General features: G+C 36.3%; 2 long non-coding RNA genes across 4 annotated transcripts; one reads left to right on the top strand and one right to left on the bottom strand.

Annotated features, from left to right (window-relative positions):
• Window positions 1-1530: 1530 nt before the first annotated feature.
• LOC124626952 (uncharacterized) lies at window positions 1531-6912 on the bottom strand. Of its 3 annotated transcripts, none has more exons than XR_008393910.1 (5): window positions 6510-6912; window positions 6336-6404; window positions 4977-5534; window positions 3995-4328; window positions 1531-3724 (listed from the first exon to the last, which is right to left on the bottom strand). It is a non-coding gene; the product is annotated as an uncharacterized LOC124626952 (long non-coding RNA). The 3 variants fall into 3 exon arrangements; XR_008393909.1 differs by having other exon boundaries at window positions 6535-6912; XR_006981573.2 differs by having other exon boundaries at window positions 6336-6912.
• On the top strand, window positions 5424-16144 carry LOC108264345 (uncharacterized). Its single transcript, XR_001812390.3, has 6 exons — window positions 5424-5542; window positions 9083-9432; window positions 10994-11990; window positions 12218-12364; window positions 12891-13029; window positions 14285-16144. It is a non-coding gene; the product is annotated as an uncharacterized LOC108264345 (long non-coding RNA).
• Window positions 16145-16445: the final 301 nt, after the last annotated feature.

Below are 16445 nucleotides of genomic sequence, written 5' to 3'. Positions count from 1 at the left end.
AGTAACATTAAAAAGGCTGCAGTCATGAAATTGGGAACTATATAGTGAACAGGGTGTGGTTAGAGAGAGAGAGAGAGAGAGAGAGAGAGAGAGAGAGAGAGAGAGAGAGAGAGAGAGAGAGAGAGAGAGGGGGGGAATCGTGGATGGAGAGAACCAGGCCTAGAGTGATAGAAGATGAGGGTGAACAACACAGAATGGAGCGTTAGCGGTTTGAGTCAGCAGAATGTGGTGTGCTGAAGCCACCAGCCTTTTGTTCCCTATGTTAACTTGGATTAGTGAAATAAACAGCCCTCAATGTCAGACAGAGATCAACATTAGTGATAAAAACAGAGCAAAGAAAAACATTCAACCATGCACACGGGCAAAAACAAATCCACATTTTTACCTCATTGTATTAGTTGTAGTTCAAAATGATTCTGAACATGTCTAGAAAATACTTTAAAATAAAATCTGACTTTACAAAAAGAGTAGAAAAAAATTATCCTTAGCAAAACAAAGCCACCAAAAAAACTTAATATTATTTCAATTGTAATAAAAATTTCAAATAGGACCAAAAAACAATAGAATACAATGAAAATATTGCATGTTTTCAGCATTTCTTATTAATATTTTACACACAAAATAAACCAATATATCAGCTTTGCTTAAAGGTGTTTGTGTGCTATCCAAAGCTATTCAGACCAGCTTAATTCCTGACACTTCTTTCATTAATTTCAGCACATGATTTCATGATGTAACCAACTCTAAATAAACATATTTTTCATACGAATCCAAAGGGAAAACTGTAAGCAGATATTTTGTGATATACTAAAATACTATACTGTATATATCAGAAATGGATCATAACTCAGGAATGTGTTTGTCACAGCTCTAACAGCAACGTGGTTCACTTATATATTCTATAATCCTACAACATAATAAGTTATTACACAAACTAAAGAGTTACACTGAAACTGCAAAGACAAAAGAATAATGTCATTACTACAGATGCAATTATATACAGAGGTGTGAGAAACGGAAAACACCTATGGGAGACTTTAGACAGTGCTCTCTACCACAATCATCAAAACATCAATTAAGGGAATATCTTTTGGAAGAATGGTGTACAAGATCAAAAATCTTATAGAATCAATGGCAAGGCACAGTCTGTGTCACCTGTCTGTGTGTATACATTTCTATAAAAACTAAACAGGTAGGTAGATAGGTAGGGTAAGTAGATTTTGTCTCACCTTAAAATTAAAGTGAAAAACAAATAAAAATATTTTAGGGAAACATGGATTATAAATTATGGCTGCATAAGTGTGCATGCCCTTTTATAATGAGGCAAGTGACTATGTTCAGAATTAACCAATCACATTTCAACTCATGCTCAAAAGTAAATAAATAAATCTCTCATCAATTACATGATTCTGATTAAAGATCACCTGTTTCTGTAGGGTTTTCTTGACATCTTCTTGGTTTCATCTGTCATAGACCACAAAGAGCTTACAAAGCATGCACTTGATCTCAGTGTTGAAAGCTATCAATCATGAGTGTGGTACAAAAAAAAATCCAAAAAAATTAGATGTACCATGGACCACCGTGAAGGCCATCATCATATGGAGAAAATGAGAAGCCACAGTGACATTACCAAGAACAGGACGTCCCTCCAAAACTGATGAAAGGGGGAAAAACTATCACGGAGGCTGCCAAGAGACCTACAGCAACATTAAAGGAGCTTCAGCAATATCTGTGCTGGTCACTCCCTGCACATGACAGCAAACTACTGTATTCTTCAAATGTCTGGGCTATAAGGTAGGGTGGCCAGACAAAAGCCCATTCTTGTGAAAAAGCCCACCTAAGCCATCCTACATTTTGATAAACCATGAAGGGAAATGTGTTATGGTCTGATAAGACCAAGGTAAAACTCTTTTGGTATAATTCTAAAAGATATATTTGGCACAAAAACAAGCGAGCTTATCAACCAGAGAACACCATGCCAATGGTGAAGCATGGTGGTGGCAACATTATACTATGGGGCTGCTTCTCTTCAGCTGGAACTAGGGCACTAGTCAAGATAGAAGGTAACTTTATACTAGATGATAGAAGATAATTATTTCACAAAACTGGCAAGCCTCTGTTGGACATGTGAAGAAAAATCCAAATCAACAAAGGAATAGCTTCAGAAGAAGAAAATTGATGTTTTGGAATGGTCCAGTCAGAGCCCAGATTGAAGTCCTATCAAAAGCCTATGTAATGGCTATGCACAAGAGAACTCCTCACAATTTGATAGATCTGGAGTATTTCTGCAAGAAGCAGTGGAATAAGACTCTTAACCAAAATATATTACAGAGGTGTTTACACTTATGCAACCAGGTTATTGTAAGTTTTTTTTTTTCTTGGTTGCTATAAGGTGGAAAAAGATGACGATTTATTTTAGCATCATTATTTACATAAAAAAAGCACATTTTCGTGGGGTTTGCAATATTGTGGCAAATCAGAGCTCATCATCTTAATATTCTTAAAAATTCATATACCCAACATTAATATAAACACAATCCAGGAATAAAAAAAAACAAGTAGGGGAAAAATATTTTATGATTTGAGGTACATTTGTAAAGAATATAGGACTACATCTTTCTCATTTTGTAATAAATTAACCAACCATCAACTATTTTTTATAACTAATTTTATTTGTTTCAGCACACAATTCAACAAATTACAAAGAAATTTGACACATTTAAATAATAGCACAAGAAGCTCAGAGTGTGACAAAATCAAATGCAATGGCTAAAGGCCTGTTCACACCGGGAAGTTTTTCCCAATGGCCGTCAATGGGAGTGTTCACACCCACGCATAAAACACGTGGTGTTAAGGCGTCAAATTCTTTTAATGTTGAGGGGTTAATTTTTTTATGTGCCGCATTAAAAACTGGCCAACCAATGAGATTCGCACTTTTGTTCACGTGCCTGGAGCTGCTGAAGTTACATAAAACTACGACTTGGTGCTGCTCAAGTACAAAACTGTCTTGCAGACAAAGAAGAAGACGAAAAAAAAGATGCAAGCAAGTAGCTTGCATCTTGAATGTTGAGAAAGAATGTTGAGCTGCTGGTGTCTTTATGATAAACACCACATTGGCTATAAGAATAAAGAGAGAAAGAGGAGCGAAGAGATCAATGAAGAGAGCAATAGAGAAAGTTAAAGAAAGATGACATTTACTTTTTTGTTCATGGCTTGGTATCTGCAGTAAAGAGATTGTCCCCACCCCAGCTATCTTCAGTCAAACTTACAACAACAACTATTGCATGATGCTGAGTTTGGTCAGTTCTCCTTTTCTCAGTTTCACCAATTGCCTGTCCTACCAGCAAGTCACCCCGCAGACCTCTACAAATTGTGAGTGCCACAACATTCGCTATTGGCAACTGTATATATATTGTGTGCTCCGCCCTTCCCTGGGCTAATTCCCTTACAATATATATACAGTATATATATGCAACCTTGTTGTTGCAAAACATATTGATGGAATCGGATACAGACATATTTCAAAACTTCTGAATCTTCCAGTAATCACCATTGGGGCCATTATCCGCAAGTGGAAGCAACATCACTCCATCATCAACCGGGCATGCACAGGAGCTCCTCACAAGATTTCTGACCAGGGAGTCAGAAGAATAGTCAGAAGAGTAGCTCAAGAGCCAAGGACCACTCGGAAAGAGCTCCAGAAACACTTGGAGGCAGCAGGTGCCTTCGACACAGAGAAAACAATAGGCATTGCACTCCACTGCTCATAACCCCCCCCCCCCCCCCCCCCCCCAAAGACAAGAGCTAAATTGAACATTTTGGCTGTAATACTACACACCATGTTTGGAGAAAAAATGGCACTGCACATCACGCTAAAAACAATATACCACCAGTGAAGTTTGGAGGTGGAAACATCATGGTGTGGGGCTGTTTGTCATTGCATGATAATGGCATACTTCATATAACTGAAGGAACAATGAATGGAGCCCTTTACCGGGAGATTCTTCAGAAGAATCTGCTGCCATCCACCATGATGATGAAGATGAGACGTGGATGGACCTTCCAGCAGGACAACGATCCAAAACATACAGCAAAAGAAACTCTCAATTGATTTCATAGGGAAAACAAACAAAGGTGTTAGAATGGCCCAGTCAATCACCTGACATGAATCCAATTAAACAAGATTTAAAGACAATATGTTTAAAAGAATGGGCCAAAATCACACCTGAATACTGCTGTCCATTAATTTCTTCATACAGGATGCATATTGAAGCCGTCATTACAAACAAAGGCTTCTCCACTAAGTACATGTCTATTTTTTGACGACACTGAAATGCAAGCATATATTCCAAGTGATCCATTTAATTCTTTGAGTGTTGCTTTCTACACTTAATAGCATTGTTTGTTTCTTTGTCTCTTCCCTGCAGATATGCAAATGTTAACCCGCTTATTGATAGTCCATTGTATTTATTTTGCACCTGGCATATATATATATATATATATATATATATATATATATATATATATATATATATGCCAGGTGCAAAATAAATACAATGGACTATATATATATATATATATATATATATATATATATATATATATATATATATATATAAAGTATTCTTGACCTCTTATTCAAATAGCTAGCTGCCCCATTATTGCATCATTGTATTAACATATTGACCACAAAAAAAGACTATTCATATTCAACACTTCAACAATTTGCAGGAACATTAACATTTTTGGGCACAACAATATTTGCCTTATACCCAACCCCTCCTCCCAAAAAAAATAAAAAAAAAATAATAATAATCTGGGTCCTCCCATAAGTATGAATGCGATTGCTGTGACTTTGATATAATTCAAATCATTACTTATTTATAGAGAGTATACTGTTTAAAATGATAACTTTAAGGATTTAGCTTTAAAGAAGTGAACGGGCCTTAAGCTGTACATCACATGTTTTCACAAACCAGTCAAATTCCAATGGATAAAACCAATGCTCCAGAGGGTCTCCCCTTAGCCAGAAAAGCACTCTCCGCAGATATCCAACAGCAGCTGGTCTGAATTAAATACAAAAGAGAGAGAGAGAGAGAGAGAGAGAGAGAGAGAGACAGACAGAGACAGACAGACAGACACTACACTCATACTATCACACTTTGCATTAACATTAAATTTTAAAATACTTGATAACCAATCAACAAGTTCTCTTTTGGTTTAGAACACAAGATTTCTTTATGTGAAATTGTACTAAGAATTATCTCCAGAGTGAAATCAAGGGTGGGTTACAAATTGGACCACATTGAGATATAATCTTATTGAATGTAATTTGCATGTAGTTTAACAAAACAACACTTCCAGTCTCAACTCATATGGGTGGTTATTCCTGCAACACTTGGATTATTCCTGCACCACCTCTGGGATTATTCCTGCACCACCTCTGCACTGTCAGTAATTAATTTCACGGGAGAAGAGGCGACGGAGCTCCAGGAGGAAGAGCCTCAGCCTGGATGGAGTGGACTGTACGACCCCTGGAACAGTGAGTTAGTGTGTTTTCTCGTTTTCAGTTAAACAAGTGTTTAAACACCGCATTATTACAATAAAGTGTCACATTCACACTAAACAGGCGGAAACATGATCAGGAATATCATTAACAGTGATAAGAGAGTTTTGGTAAAAGCGATGTGTATGTTATTGTTCGGCTAATCGGTTCACACCCATGATAATTATCCTAAAGTTAGCGGGTTTTTCAGAAAGTTTGGATAAAGTGAAATAATTATGCTGAGGAATACCTCTAGCTAAGCTAACTAGCTGTTAGCATTAGCACATAGCTGTTTGAGTATTATAGCTATAATGGGCACAAAACTGCAGACAGTTTTAAGAGTGTTAAAAACAGGCAAACACGCTTAAAATGTTATTAAATGTGTTAATGTACAAGCAGCAAACTAAAGGGAAATGAACAGAAAAGAGGAAAACAGTGTTAATGTGTTTAGAAATGTTAATGTGGGCAGAAATGAACCATTCCGCTAATGGTTTAAGATACAAAATAATTAGCCTAATGTTAGCTGGCTTGTTAGCGCTTGTTTTGTGTTTTCTATCTTGTTAGAAAAAGTCCGATATTTTTCTTAAAGTTTACTAAAGTCAAATAGTTATGCTGAGGAGGAACATTAGCAAAGGTAAGATTAGCTAGCCGGCTAGTTAGCATATGGCTCATGTTGCTAAATAATTGTTTTTCAGTGTTGAGGATTTTTGTGTGATTTTTATCGGCCTGTAAATAGTGAATAGAGACTCGAGAAAGTAATAACCGTGTTAAAACAGGTATATATACTCACAATAACATGAAATGTGTCCTAGCTTGTTATCTAGTTGTTCAACGTTGTGGTTCAGCAATCGCTGTACCACTAATAGGAAAGAAAACTGTGTTCAAGTGGGCAAGAATTAAATTATAAACAGTGTTACAATAGGCAAGAGAGTTAAAACATTTAGTAAAACCTCGTATTCATCACCTCACACTCATCACCTCACACTCACCACTCAGCACAGGTGTAAGGAAGCAGTAAGGAGACACTGACCTAATACACACACCTAATGTGTGTGTGTGTGTGTGTGTGTGTTTTAAAGAATGAGGAAATCTAAAGGCTAGTCATTTGAACCTTTAATAAAAATGTCTTTCCATTACACTGCGTTAAATCGTCTTGTCTTAGTTCTTTTGGTAACTCAGTCATGTGATAAATTTCTTAATGCGCATTGCTGTACGAATTTTACAGCCTTTAACACAATTTTGCTTCTCTACTATTACAGTGCCCTCCACTAATATTCGCACCCTTGGTAAATATGAGCAAAAAAGCCTGTGAAAAATTGTCTTTATTGTTTAACCTTTTGAACGTTTGTTTAAAAAAAATCACAAAAATACTCTGCTCTCATGGATATCACAGGTTTATCAAAAAAAAACAAACTGTTAAATGTGTGCAACAATTATTGGCACCCCTATGAATTCATATGAGAAACATATTAGAAGTATATTCTCACTGATATTAAAAAAAAATATATATACACCTGGGTGACTAGGAACAGGAAATTGTTCAACCATGACTTCCTGTTTCACAAGGTTATAAATATGAGGTAACACATAGGCCACATTACCTAGTCATTCATAACAATGGGTAAGACCAAGGACTATAGCTGTGATGTGCAGTAAAAGGTTGTTGAGCTTCACAAAATGGGAAGTAGCTATAAAAAAAAATAGCACAAGCCTTGGAAATGCCCATTTCCACCATCAAGGCAATAATTAAGAAGTTCCAGTCAAATAGAAATGTTATGAATCAACCTGGAATTGGATGTGGGTCTACATCTAAAAAAAAAAATACAGTAAAGGGCAGTATATAGTAGTAAATGAAACAAAGTCAATATTTGGTGTGACAAACAAATAAATAAAAATAGTGGTCTCCAGTACAATTAGTGCAGTTTTATAAGGAAATGAGCTGTAAGTTTTATTGAGCATCTTGCAGAATCAGCCACAGTTCTTCTGGAGACTTTGACTGTCGCACTTGCTTCTTATTTTTGCAGCAAAATCCAGCAGCCTTCTTTATGTTTTTTATCTGAAAAGTGTCTCTTACCATTTAATATGTTGCTTTCTTTAGCAACATACAAAAATTTTTCTGTAACATTTAATGTTGTGCTGGAAAACTAATGGTTTGTAATCTAAAATGTTTTTGTACTAATTTGATAATGTAGTTTGTACTAAAACTTTTGCACAGTATTGTACTTTTTAGGAAGCAAAAATACACATACACAGAGATACACACAAAAAACACAAATTCAGGTTTAAAAAAAAGGGTAAGCCATGTTAATATATATATATATATATATATATATATATATATATATATATATATATATATATATATATAATGTGTGTGTGTGTGTGTGTGTGTGTGTGTGTGTGTGTGTGTGTGTGGGAGCTTGTACTGTATTAACAGTAAAATATGTCAACATTTATAAACATGTCTCCGAAAAAAATTGTTCTATGAAATGACTCCAACACAAGGAGTATGCCTTGTAATGCATGGAGAAATCTTAATGGAAACTGAAACACTGGCACTTACATGAATAAATGGGTAAAACAGGATTTTATTAAATAACACATTAAATAGTTTAAAATGACATTGGAAATGGAAACACCAATGAATGCACCCACAGGATTTACCTGCTGTGAGTAAACAAATCAGCAGTATAAATATGACACATGTATGAGCTTTGATTCTTATTGAACACAGGGGGAAACGTATCTGACAGTACCATTCCCAGCTGATGGGATGCGTTCCCCCTGCTATGATGGACAAATTTGCTATGATGGAGGTGGTGTTAAGGCAAAGATAAAAGCTAAAACTTGTATGGTTTTGTTTTAATCTTCAATTTCTTTTGACCTTTTCTCAGTAAATTGCAGTGAAAGTGTACTTGGGACAGAAAACCATCCGATTTAGTTCACTCTAAACAGCTAAACTAAAGTGGACAATGGAGCCCTCTTGTGGTAAAGTCACACAATTGCATTTCTAAACAAAACTGTACTAAGGGGAAAAACGAGAAATATGATCAACATGTCCAGGTATTGTGAATTTTGAGAACGGTCAGATATTTAGCCTAGAAAATCAGTCATATGTGAGTGAGCACACAATTCTTCCAGAAGTCTACAAGATTAAAATAGAAAACACTCTCACAAATATAACATTATTTATTGATTGAAATAACAGTATGTGTTTGTGTTAAAGACATAAAAAAAAAAAAAACGCAACAAAGATAAGTTCTGTTATCCCCTTTTCAAAAACAAGTGCTTCTTTTGTGCTGGTTTGTGCCGCTAAAGGCTTCGCTTTTGTGACTGTTTTTTTTTATTTTTATTTATTTTTTTTTTAATACAGTTGAACTACACTGTAAAAACTGAGACTGGGGTTAATTAATATTTAGTAAAGAAATGATAGTAACCTATACATAATAAAGACTTTGTGCAGTTTTAAATCACATTGAGTGGATTTAAACAAATTGTCATTAATTATTAATTGCATTTTACTCTGTTTTTTGCCAGGGTCAGCTTCGATTCCCACGGCTCTGTGTGTGCGGAGTTTGTATGCCCCCCCCTGCTGCGGGGGTTTCCTCCCATGCATGGTAGGCTGATTGGTGTGTCTAAAGTGTAGTAGTGTGTGAATGTGTGCCCTGCGATGGACTGGCACCCTGTCCAGGGTGTACCCCGCCTCGTGTACCCCGATGCTCCTGGGATAGGCTCCAGGTTCCCCTGCGACCCTGAAAAGGATAAAGCGGTTGAATGGATGCGATGGATGGTTTTAATTACCTTCCAATTCTGCCCAAGGCATTTTGCGCCACATGGACTTCAATCATCGTCTGCTACACATTTAATCAACTGCCATTTCCCCAAAGGTAATTAACCAACTATTTATAACCAAGTTGCTGTAGCAGTTAAATATTGTTAGCTACTGCAAGTTATCAAACCAAACATGACAACTTTACTGCACTGTAAGTTAAAATAAAGCTATGTAGTCTAGTGAAGTTGGTCTATCTTGTCTTTAATTCGACTAAAAGCATCGCAAGGACTGAAAAATGGTCAGCTAAATGTCACAATTTCATGTGATTTTCTCAATGAGTGTTATACCTTAGGCTGTATAGCCTAATGCACCCTCTAATCTACTTTTACCAATTTTCCTGGCCTCAGCCTGAGCTTCCATCCCTCCACCACCTTCAAAAGCTAGCTACCAAGCATGCACATATGTAGGAACATTTGCTCTCAGAGGTGAGTAATTCCGAGTTAGATTTAGACCCACTGCATTTCGTTTTCTCAAGTAAATTTTACTCGGGAACATTTTTTACTCCAGTAACCTAACAAGCTGTTAAAAGCAGTAGACTATTTCTCAGCTTTCGTAGGTTTCGGGAGAAAGGTCAGTATGTTTTGTGTCTTTTAATTTTTTTAAACAAAGTGCGCTATTTACTCTTTTTTATTTGGCTTTATTTTAAAATTTGGTTTGGTTTGAGGTCAGTAAATCTTTGTGAAAGCTGGTTTGAGGTCGGTAAATGTTTGTGAAAGCTGGTTTGAGGTCAGTAAATGTTTGTGAAAGCTGGTTTGAGGTCGGTAAATGTTTGTGAAAGCTGGTTTGAGGTCGGTAAATGTTTGTGAAAGCTGGTTTGAGGTCGGTAAATGTTTGTGAAAGCTGGTTTGAGGTCAGTAAATTACAGTAGAGCATGGTGCAGACTGCCAAAGAGAGGCTTTATTAGTCCGTCTTTTTGAGATTACCGTTACATGTTTACACTGTAGACTACATATTATGTTAGCTTGTCATGCTCAGTAGCCTAGATCCAAATGCTACGCGATATCGTTCTATTGTTCATATAAGTGATTTGCGTGATAATGTTTCAGCCAGTGAAGAAGGGAGGTTTACATTTAGCCTCATTCTTATTTGCATATGATACGTTTCAGTGTTCCTGCTATTAGCATACCCTTAAAGGATCTACAAATATTTAATACGCTTTAATAATTATTGTTGCACGCCACAGGTTTTATGATTTGCCATATTTTTTATGGAAGTTAATCAACTGTGTGTGCGACTAGTTTAAGTGGAGTTTAAGAAGCTACGAGGTTATTTAAATGCAGTTCTGTACTCAATTGAATAGGAAAGGCAGACAAATGATTAAAAGTAATGATAAAAAGATGCATTTAAATACTTTTATAAAAAATAATTGTCATTTTTAATTACAATGACTACAACAATTTGTGATTACATTTTACATCAGTTCAGTTTTTCATTTATCATTTAAAGACTAAGGAAATATAGTTATAATTGGCAAATTGAGTTACCATTAATATTCTCTGAGTTTATTAATTATTTAAATGTCTTTTAATGCTTTAATCTTGTGTCACACTCCAGGCTCTTCATCACATTATTCACTGTATATCTGAACTCATATATAAACTTTTGTCTATTCACAGTCTTGTCAGGCTGGCAGAGATGGAGGAAAAGCTCCGAGTAATAGTTGATGACTGAATTGCGCAGTTGGTCCTTCCATCAGGAATCCCACCCACTGTGGAGGAACTGCAAACTGTTGTGGAGGAGATTGGAATTTCTGATGAGTTCAGTCTCCAGTATTTGGACTCGGAATTTGAAGAATACTTTGCTCTTCATCAAAGTGACCAAATTAAACACAAAGACACCATAAAGGTTGTTCACGCCGCCCCGATTCTTCTTAACTTGCTTCCTCTTGATGAAAGTTTGGACAGTTCATTTGGTCAAAAGTCAACTGACTGAGTCTGCATCAAATGCAGAGTCATCTGCTGGAACATCATCTTCACAGGACACCATTATTCTGCCTAGGCGAAGTACCTCAGAACGATGCCAACAAGGCCAATGCAGTTCCCTATTCCACAGTTTGCATATGAAACCAAGATGTACCTTGAAAGAGCCACTGAAGAATACAAGAAGAATGGAACACTTCTGACTACCTCAAAGGTCAAGGCAGACATACTTGAGAAGCTGTCTGAAACTATATACACATTTACAGCTTATCCATCACGTGCACAGATAAGTGATGTTGCTGAGGCACTTGTCAAGAAATATCTTTTTCACAAAGAACCTGGCTCCTTCTCAGGTTGCTATGGCTGGCAACAAAGCATAAAATACAAGATACAAGGTGTTCCTGAGGTGATATGCGATGCACTCAAACACGAGAGCCCTGAGGTCCAGAAGTCTGCAAAGAGTGTAAAAAAAACCTAGAAAGGCAGAGGAAAACTACCTCCCCCCTCACCCAGCAGAATGTCAAGAACAAGAGAGGATTCAGTTGCTTACTGAAGTAAGGAAGAGGGACAACAAGAAGTTGATAAAAGAAAAATGGCCAAAACATTTGCACACAGAAGAAACGAAATAGGTTGACAATCACCCAGCATAGAGGACATCAAAGCCAGATGGCCTGCTCTATTTGAGGCATCTCATGTGAGTTACTAATGCTAAATTACAAATATTCCTAGTCCATTGTGAAGGACTGCACTGTTGGTTTTGCATATTTAGCTCTTAGATACAAAACATATGTTATGTTACTGTCAACTATTTTCTAAATCATATATTCAAGATCAAATTCCAGAGTCAGAATTAGGTTGATTCTCGCTTTTAAAAATGTTGTAAGAACAATTTGTACACTGGTTTCGTTATTTATCTTTCAGATCCAGGATGAGTTTCACAGAATCACAATGATGCACCTTGAATCAAAGTTCATGTCCAATCTGGATAAATACACTCCCAGGCTTCTGAAACTCTTCCAGTCCAAGGGTGGAACCATGGGGTTAAGGTTACAGGCCATCCTACTCAAGGTATCCTTCAATGAGTATTATGTTTGCTAATGTTTTATTTTAGGGATTTCGTGGTCAAACTGCTGGAATATCATTTGCTTATTACTTAAATCTTCAGGAAGTAATGTTAGCGATTTTCTCTACAAAAAGAATGAAATAACTGCATTCCTTTTTAAAATAGTTTGCATACACTCCATGGCCACCTTCTTAGATTTTCAGCTCTGTATATTTGCTTCTTAAAGGAATAGGTCAGCATTATGGGAAATAGGTTTATTGGCATTCTCTCTAAGAGGAAGATTTTCAGATTAATGCTAGTGTCTGTTCTATAAATGTGAAGCTACAACCAGCAGCATAGCTTATCATAAAAACTGGAAATGGGGAAATAGCTAGTCTGGCTCTGTCCAAAGTTAGCTAAATTGTCCTACCAGCACATCTAAAGTGCACTGATAAACATGTTATGTCTTGTTTGTTTAATCCATACAAGGTGTAAAATGTTGTGGTTTTATGGGAGTTTATGTGCTATGCACTATTTCTTTGCTGGGACTAGTGCCTTCCTGGAGACACAGCTGGTTCCCTGGAAACCTCAGAAATGACTGTTTCATTAGATCGGTCCCTGAGACAGCACATGAAGAATAACTGATGGAGGATTGTTTAACCATGTGGTGTTAAAAATGGCAACTTTAAAGGTCAGTGGATGATTTTTACACTATGAACTTGAATAATGTTAATTGTTATTTCAGGCTTCATGCAATCCTAGCATCAACATGATGGGGTGGCTATGGATCAGGTGATAGAGCCGGTTGTCCACTAATCGTAGGGTTGGCGGTTCGATTCCCGCCCCACATGACTCCACATGCCGAAGTGTCTTTGGGCAAGACACTAAACCCCAAGTTGCTCCCGATGGCAAGTTTGCGCCTTGCGTGGCAGCTCTGCTACCATTGGTGTGTGAGTGTGTGTGTGTGTGAATAGGTGAATGAGACACAGTGTAAAGTGCTTTGGATAAAAGCGCTATATAAGTGCGCCATTTACCATTTACATGATCAGAGATGTTGTCATTCGGTGTTTGGTGGTGTACCTTGGGGAAGCTACAGATCAACTCTTGAGAGTATGATGTAAGTTAAAGTAAATGTTAAAATATGAAGGTGATCTCACTCTCTTGTCACTCTGTATACTATATTTCTCACCATAATTCTTGGCAAGCCACAGAGTTTTGTAGTTTTGTTCAAGTCTTGTAAATAATCATTGTCCTTTTATGTGTGAACACTTTTTTTTGTTTTTCATTAAGGAATGTCTAAGTACTACTGCAGAAATAGGTGGTGTTACTAAATGCTTGCCATCTCAGTCTGATTTCACCAAAAGGCAGAATTCAAAAGTTATTAGTAGTTTACTTATTCTCTTTCTCCCAAGAAATGCACTAGGAACAGCTGTATTTAATGTCTTTAACCTAGGAACTTTTATGGTCAAATTATAGAGTTTCTTCCTAAGAGCTATACACTTTTACAGAGACTGAGGTAACTTCTAAAATAAGCGAAGGAGCAGAGTTGATCCAGTTGCTGTGGATTTAGGTATGAGCTTACAGTGCCATAGAGAGAGAGAGAGAAACTAATTTATATAGCAATGGATTAATTTCATTTAAATTTCATTTACAAATATTTACATCTGAGACTCAGTTCTGACTATCATCTCTGGTGTCACTGAACTGTTTTTCTTTGTTAGTGAGCTGATTGCATCCTTTTTAACTTGCCTGCCATGAAAATATGCTTTTACAAGTAAATGATCTCTTTCTAAATGTCTGACGTAAATGGGGTGCATTACAGGCAACAGCTATGTCAGCCCCAGGTTTTCTCGTCCGAAGGGTTGGAAGCAATTTGGGAGATGTTTAATTAGGACCTTATCCTTTGGCTGTACAGTCTGAAATAAACAATGTTCTTGCTATTTCAGGATGCTGATGAAGACAGTGTATTGCAGGACCTTACTGTACAAAGGATTAAAATCTACATCAAGAGTAATATGTCGGAGGTTCCTGATAACATCAGTATCGTGGTAGAGGACATGAAAGTTCTGACAGCTCTTGGTAACTTTCCAAGGGCTTGCTCCATGCTCCTTGGGTTGACCTATGCAGTGAATCTTGCCTATCCCAAGGAGCTCAGGTATATGTTCGAAGTCTTCCAGAAACTCCTCCTTGAGCTGGATTGTTCAAAGCTGTCCCCAAAACTGAACAGCCTCAAGAATAAGCTACTAGCTTAAGAAAATGGACCTTTGCAGGATGAAAGGGAATTGTTGCGGCACTGTCACATGGTTACCTTCAAGGCTTTGTTAAATGCTTGAGTTTCATTGATGCAGGTGGTTGTTCAGATTTGAGGGGCGTGGCCCTCAGCCAACTATATTTGTACCTTCTGAGTCCACTGTGTACACCAGGGATTCAGGGATTTTTTGACATGTTTTAATTGAGGCTTTTGAATTTGCACAAATACAAAATGTAATTGTTCAAGTGAATCCCATTTTTGCAAGTGAAGAAGCAAGGCAAATTGAAGTACTTCTGTCTGTTTTCTTAAAATACAAAATGCATTTTATTCTTGTACTGATATTTTATTGTTTTATTTTGGCATTTTGCACTTGAAAAATGTTGGGTAAACATGTTGAGACAAAGTTTCACAAATAAATGTTTACCTTCTGTTATTTTTATGCATGGTGATCTGGTGACCCAACTTAAGTAAACTATGGCACCACGAAGGCATGATATTGGTTGGATTAGAAATAGAGAAATGAAAGTGACATTAAATATATTTAAAGTCATGTGACCAATGAAGACTTTAAACAGTTAATTAAGGTACAGATAAATAAGAGTAGCATTGTAAGTGTGTTGAATTATGCAACAATGTGCTCAAATGAGTTATATATATATTTTTTATTTAGTGAACCGAAGTCAATTTCACCCAGGTTATTAGTAAATATAAATCAATTTCCATAAGATATTCAGTAAAATATAAATCAGTTTTCCCCAAATACTTAGTATATTTAGATTACTTTTGCTCAGATACTTAGTAAATATTAATCAGTTTTCCTTGTGAAATTAATTTGGATTTACTCAATATTTTTGGGCTATATAACTCCTTTGGCACGCTATTACTAAACTCAACATATTAATTGTTGCTTTTATTACCATTGACTTAATTTTTTTTTGTTTAAATTTAGTTAATTCAATACTTTTTAATCAAAGTTGTAGTAATTAAAATCTATTCAGTTATATTATGTGTCACTTTGTTCCCATATTTTTTTTAAGTAAGCATTGGTCACATTTTTTTTTACAATGTATTAAATTCATATTATTCATAGTATAATATTCAGCTGAGTTCAGCTGAGATGAAAAGGAATTTTCCCTTTTGGCAAGACAATGACCCAAAGCATACATTCAAACCAACAAAGGAACGGGTTAACAAAAAGATCAATGTTTTTGAATTACCTAGTCAGAGTCCAGACCTGAATCCCTCTAAAAATCAGCCTGTGTACAGGAGAAGCCCTTACAAATTGATGGACCTAAAATGTTTTCAGAAGAAAGAGCTGGAAAATATTGCCAAGTTCAAGATGTGCCATGCTGATAGACTCTTACCCAAAATTACTGAGTGCTGTAATAAAATTAAAAGGTGCTTCAACAAAGTATTAGTTTAGGGGTGTGCACACTTATGCAACCAGGCTATTGTAAGTTTTTTCTTTTTCTTTTTTTCTCTAAAAAGTTTCTGATTGTTTTTCACTTTATTTGTATACTTTGCAATTTCACATTAAAGGTGGGAAAAGTTTTGACATGATTTATCTTAGTTTCATTCTTTTACTTCACAAAAACCTGCCATTTTAACAGGGGTGTGTAGACTTTTTATGTTCACTGTAAATCCTCTCACAGTGGCGTCTCTAATCGGCTTTGTGGAGGTGTTTAGTGTCTCTGATGATGTTTCTGACTGTATCACACTCAAGTAAGAGGTGTGGCCTAAAATATGAAGGTGATTCAGATGAAACTATACTTCAAATGTAGTGTGGTTAATATTCTACTATTTTAATGAACTGTTTATGAATATTTGTCTTTGTTGTCTCATTAGAGGTTTATCAC

The sequence above is a fragment of the Ictalurus punctatus genome, chromosome 4 (assembly GCF_001660625.3).
Source record: "Ictalurus punctatus breed USDA103 chromosome 4, Coco_2.0, whole genome shotgun sequence".
NCBI lineage: Eukaryota > Metazoa > Chordata > Actinopteri > Siluriformes > Ictaluridae > Ictalurus > Ictalurus punctatus.
This window is presented reverse-complemented; position numbering and strand designations above follow the sequence as displayed.